This window comes from Electrophorus electricus, chromosome 16 (genome assembly GCF_041902795.1).
Source record: "Electrophorus electricus isolate QZ-2024a chromosome 16, ASM4190279v1, whole genome shotgun sequence".
In the NCBI taxonomy this organism is placed as follows: Eukaryota; Metazoa; Chordata; class Actinopteri; order Gymnotiformes; family Gymnotidae; genus Electrophorus; species Electrophorus electricus.
In genome coordinates, this window is record NC_137512.1 from 3,180,577 (window position 1) to 3,187,234 (window position 6,658).

At 35.9% G+C, this 6,658-nt stretch overlaps 1 long non-coding RNA gene across 1 annotated transcript; it reads left to right on the forward strand.

The window, feature by feature from the left end:
- The first annotated feature begins 739 nt into the window (after positions 1-739).
- Positions 740-4,165, forward strand: LOC118242253 (uncharacterized). Its single transcript, XR_004776709.2, has 3 exons — positions 740-1,349; positions 2,101-2,144; positions 2,803-4,165. It is a non-coding gene; the product is annotated as an uncharacterized LOC118242253 (long non-coding RNA).
- Positions 4,166-6,658: the final 2,493 nt, after the last annotated feature.

Sequence of the window (6,658 nt, forward strand, 5' to 3'; positions counted from 1 at the left end):
ATACATACCATAAGAATGAGAATACATTTGTACAAAAGATGTTACTTTTTAAGAAAGGGCCATAATCATTTAAATTACTATATATGTCTTAGAATATCTCATCATAACATAACAAACATCAAAAATAAATGCAGAAAAGATGAAAGAAGTTTAAAGAGGATACATGTAGAAAGTGTGTACATGTGGAAGTAGGGAGAATGACTGGTCAGAGCAGTGTGTGTGTACTCAGATATGAAATAAAACAGTACAATGTAACATTAAGTCAAGTTTCAAAGTCAGGTTTATTTATATAGCACTTTTTACAGCACCTATTGTCACAAAGCTACTTCACACACGTCAGAGTCCAAGCCCACAGTGACTGAGCCAAAGGCAACATTGACAAGTAAAAATGGCCAAAGAGCATAAAGAAGCAACGTTTAGAGGAAACAAGAATCAAAGGACAACCCATAGTCATAGTGTTCTGGTCAACATCTGGGTTCACTGAATTTAAGTTTGTTTGAAACCCATCTAGAGCAGGAAAGACCCAGGAAAAGGCACCCAGTCAGTCTAGAGCTTCTCTTTGTCTGGGGGCAGAAGTCACACAAGGGGAGGTGATCAGGATGTGGGAGGAAGAAACAGAAGGGGAGGTGATCAGGATGTGGGAGGAAGAAACAGAAGGGGAGGTAGTCAGGATGTGGGAGGGGCTACAGCAACCGAGGTTCTCCATCAACAGCGCCAAGTAACTGTGATCTACACTGCAGTGCCAGAGCCAAAACTGTACAAACTCTTTAAGATTAACCTTTATTTAATGTTTTTATTTTGGATTTCTTTGTTGATATTCTGTCTCTCTCTGTTAAAATAAACTTATCATGAAAATGATAGACTGTTCATGTCTTTGTAAGGGTGAACATACAAATTCAGCAGGGGATCAAATAATTATTTTCCCCACTGTCGTTTATTTGCTTTGGATAACTTTTGTCCACATGTTTTTCATTATTGATATGACTCCATTACATTTTATAGGTTCTGTTCAAATTTAAAAAGCTGCTAAATGAGCAGTCATGAATGTACCTGGAAAAAATAGCACTCTTATCTGTGCATTGAACGCGACACCCAGTGACCAGCCTTGGTGCATTTTGTACAAGCAAAGACTGAAGCAGGAGCCTCAGCAAGTAGGAACAGTGCAAACAAATAAACAGGACATATTTTCTTCTCCATTCAACAACTCCAAAGTTACAATGATGTGGATTACTAGCACAAATGTTTGCCTATTCAAAATGCTAAAACACATGATGAAGGAACTTATTTCTGTGGAATACCAGAAGCAACAAGGGTTCACTTTTTCTCTTATACCTTCGTCAATGTGACAGGTAATTAAATGTTTTTGTTTAAACTTCTTAACAATGGACTATAAGTAAAGCACCAAACATTTATTATTTTAATGTCAATGCCACAGATGTTTTATGAAGAGAATTAAAATTCTGAATAAATGCAAAGTGTTTTCAGTCCATAAACTGCAAAGTAATATAAGATACACATTTTATAAAAGTACCTGGTAATTCTTTAGTAGTCAACATGTTCAAGCAGGTGAGGGAACCCAATATGAACTAAGAGCAGACACTTTGAGCATTTTATTGACCAGGACAAAAACCTAACCTAATAGCACCTGACAGTGCAGGAATAGGGTTGAATTCCTCAAAAACAAACCAGTCAAGCAAGTATCTTTGTGGCTGTTTGTTTTAAATAAAATAATTATCAAAAAATAAAATAATCATTATCATTCAAGGTTCTATACGACAGGGACAAGTCACAAAAATCTAGTATAATCAAGGTAACCTAATATTTTACAGTATTTGTGTTCTATTTATCATCATATCAAGAGTAATGCACATCACTGTATCAAAATTCAGCATTAAAGTTCCCCAAAGAATTGTCCACTAAAGTCTTATATTTATATAAGAAATCTCTGAAACTCACAAAGGTACACAATAATTCCTGATTTCATATTATTTGTATCTTTAGGAAATATTGATAATATTGATATGAATTCTGCAACAAACCTGGAAGGTAATATTCAATGAGTCAATTACAATTAATATTGTATTTTTTCCTCAACCACAGCAAGACCTCAACAAGTTATTATGATGGAGAAAACCACCAGTCAGGTACAACCTGTGCAGCTGTGCTTTTGTGCCATTAAATATATAAATATTTATAATGCTTAGCAACTAGACAATCATAGACATGACAATAGTAGATGTTACATTATTTGCTGTTTTTAGTTAGCATATTACGATATGCCCCCCATAATAGAAAAGGTCAGATTTGAAAGTAAGGATATTTATTTAGTGATGTGCACCTACTCTGATAAAATATGCTGTATTTCACATTATGTACATTTGTTTCATTGCTTTGTTTCAGACAAAGCAACTAATGTAAATAGCAGAATGACGAGCTACTATATTATTTTAATCATAAACAATATTAAGATATGCAAATCTTAAAAAGCAATTTACTACCATTTATACATTTAAATATATGAGATCTTTTACTAAGAAAGTTATTGGCTCTGCTCGGCTCAGCTTCCTCTGTTTCATATCTGTGGTGCTGATATAGTTTTTAGCTGTAGTCTAATTATGGCATCATTGACACACATGCATGAGGCTATTATGGTAGAGATGTATGAGACATGCAACACTGCACTGCTGTAGAGGAGGAGGAGAAGGTAATTCACTGGGTCTGTGTTTCAGACTAGTAGTCATATTCTAAATAAGGATCAGAATGACAGCAATGTTCACTAAACATTGTTGTTCATTCCCACAGTCACATGATGCTGAAGAGTTGAATTATGCTGCCATACATTTCAATGAGAGGAAAGCCAAAAGAGGGCAGGAGAAGAGGGGACAGCCTGAAGACAGCATGTACTCTGAAGTGAAACGTTCAGGTCTTACTGACTATCATCTAGATTATTAGCTCTCTTCCTTTCTATAATCCTAAATGAAGTCTGGATACATTGTCTCTTTACTGGCACATTCAGTGTTGTAAAGGAGGTGCTGTGTAACTGTGATCTCTAAGTCTTTATTCCCTGTTCATCTGCTTTCTGATATTTAAGGTATATTGTCTTTCTGCTGGTTCATTCAAGCTTCAACAATAAAGTGCTACATTTGTCTTAGAGAACCACTGTGCTGAAAACTGGGTGACTGATAAATAATATCCACAATGTTTTGATCTCTACCCATTGAGTTTACTTAGCTATGACTGTCGACACTTATATCTTCTCTTCACACTAGAAGATTGCATTGTGCCTCTTGTTTTTGTTGCTTAGCGTCTGATATTAAATATCAGATATAAATATTTAAACATATTATTATTATTGTAATGGTGGCCTGAGTGCTGCAGGGCATGATACAGGATGCACAAACTCCCTTGACATGGTGAGACATTTAATAACATAAAACACGAACAATGGTGGCACTCACACATAGGGACTATAGGGACTATAGTGAACATAAACATACAAACAGTTTGAAGACTAACAGAGACAGGGATATTTAAAATTTACATTAACAGAGACAGTAAGAAAATTGAAACTAACATGAACAGGAATATTAACACTGACCAACAATGAGGCACTGACAGAGGTTTAAATGATGGACAAACACTCAACATTAAACCTGTGCAGGTGCATGCCATCACGGGGGTGTGGCTACATACAAGGATGAACCCCCCTACACGCAGCAGGCTGTCCCGTGACAATTAAAGATAACCAATATTAAATTTGATAGACTCTATTTTTATTAAATATTTAATACTGTAGGTGTTACAAGTGTTACTTAGGTGGTACAACACAAATGCCAACACAAGCCAACTGGATGTGTGATACTGACAATAGGAAGCGTAAAGGTAGGCTTTTTTATAACCCAGAACAATTACAAAACCAAAATCAATTACAAAACATACACTTAGACCAGCATAATATACATATAGAGCATTTAGCTGACATTTCTATCCAAAGTGACTTATAATTCTGAACACTATTTGAGCAATTGAGGATTAAAGGTCTTGCTCAGAGGCCCAACAGTGGTAGCCTGGTGGTAGTGGGACTTAAACTGATTTGTGATGGAAAATGTATGCTTGGCAAAATTCTGACAAAAATCAACAAAATAAATACAATTTGTTTATGGTAGCCAGAAACCTCAATCATTCTTGCAGTTGTTAATGGTGACTGTCCTTATATTAGTATCTATATACTAAAGGATTTATGTAGTTTGGTATTAGGAAATACTGATTCTTTCAAAATATGAGGTATCAAGACATGTGTAACTTTTTCTGGCAGCACTGAGACTAAAATGTTATTTTGTGATTTACTAGATTTACACTATTCACAACATCTGGGTAAATAAAAAGAAACTATTAAAGAAAAACAATGTTGAACAATATCATAACTATGTGTATACTAATCATTAAATGTGAGCACCACTTCTAAATGTGATTGGGGCCTGATTTTCTGTTGGTTATTCTTGCTACTCTATAGGAAATATAAGTGCAGATAATGATCTCTAACCCGAAAAAGGGTGGTGGAGGGGTGCTGGTTGGATTATTTTTGACCAGAGGTGCTCAACTGAAACCGCTGAGTTCTATCACCTTATTCAGCCTCACATAGTGCTGGCTGAAAGTTACATTAATCTGCCAAACATATTATCAGTACAATAATAAATCAATTTTATTTGCCAGCTTTTAAATTATTAATGCAGAAGGTCATCATGGAACACAGGGGACAACAAGGGAACATTTTACAATAAAAGCCAAATTAAAAATTATAAGACCTCAAGACATCCTCCAGCCAATGAGAATTTATTTCCTGAATAATGCATTTTGGTGCATTCATAATTTTTTAAAGTCATGACACTTTATTTTATTGGTCAGGACATGCAGAGTTAAACAACACAGAGCCTGTCAGTGCAGGAATAAGAATATTTTATAAGGTCATCATCACTTTGTCATGAGTACAGTACCAACATCAGTTGTTTAGTTGCTATCTGAGAAAGAATGGTGTGAGAACACAGTTTTAGACCTTGTGATCACTACGAATATGCACATAGAAAAAAACAAACAAACACAAGATCTGACTGGTAGTGTCTGATAATACACGTCCTTTATGCAAATACAGTGTATGGAAACCTTTTTTTTTGTCTTTCTTAAGATTTGCTAATGCTTACTGGCAAGAAATACATAAATTAAATACACACATTATCTATAAAACATTAACAATAACATGGACACTCATGAATTAACCATGGACTGGAAGATAGCAAAGTATTCTTCAAAAACAAGAACCATCACACTAAAACATAGAAACACTTACAAGGGAATTGAAACATAGCGTCTAGTTTCATAGCGTAAGCATATGAGGTTAAATATGTACAACATACATTACTTTTAAGAAAGGGCCGTGATCATTTTAAAACTATATATGTTTTAGATAATCTCATCCTAACAAATAACAACATCACATAAATGCAGAAATGAATAAATGAAGTTGAAGTTTAAAGAGGATACATGTGGAAGTACAGAGACTGACTTGTCAGATTTGAGTGTGTACTCAGATATGAAACAAAACAGTAGAGTGTAAAGTAACACTTTTTACTACCACTTCGTCACAAAGATGTCAGAGTGCAAGCCCACAGTAAGTGAACCAAAGGCAACACTGACAAGGAAAAATTGCCCTAGAAATGTTGAGAGGAACCAAGAATCAAAGGAGAGCCCATTGTCATCTGGTCAAATTCTGGGTTCACAGAATGTAAGTTTGTTGAAACCCATCTAGAGTAGGAAAGACCCTTGAAAAGTCACCCAGTCAGTCTAGAGATTCTCTTTGTTTGGGGGGATTAGTCACAGGAGGGGAGGTAGTCAGGATGTGGGAGGAGCCACAGCAACTGAGGTTATCCATCAGCAGTTCCAAGTAACTGTGATCTACTCTGCAATGCCACAGACTGAACTCATGTTTACATCAATTTATACAAACTCTTTAAGGAAAAGGTAAGGCTTCTCCAGGGTCAGAGGTTAATGGAGCCCAAATGAACTCTGGTGACCAAACTGACAATAAGGCAAAAAAAGACAGAACAGGATCTTGAGTTTTGATAGCCAATGAGATTTTAATTTTTGAGGCATAAAATAAAATGGAGCTTTTGTTAGTAATCTCCTAGAGAGTCTTCCAATTTCTAAGATAGAACTTTTCATTTTTCACTGATAGCTTCATCCTGGTTCCATAGGTTATAATTCCACAACACATGTAAGTTATTTTCTTCAGACACACCCAGCCCCACTGACACCGTTAAAATGTGCTCGGTGCCATGCGTTCCATGTGAGCTTTACACTCTAAACCTCAAGCAAACACAGTGTTACTCTACATACATTTACCCACTATATTGCCCGCATGTAGACCGTCACTTAATAACCTATAAAATTCATCACTGGTCACCACACAGACTAAAGTCATACCCAGCCCCACTAAATACTGTTAATGTCTATTCAGTGCTGACAGTTCCATATAGATGTTATGAACTACACCACCAAGTATTCCTCAACACAGCAGTTCCATGCTGGTCTCCACAGTGACTAAGGCCATGTCCAGCCTCACTAGTACATTTAATGCATGTTCAGTGGCACTTGATATTGCAAG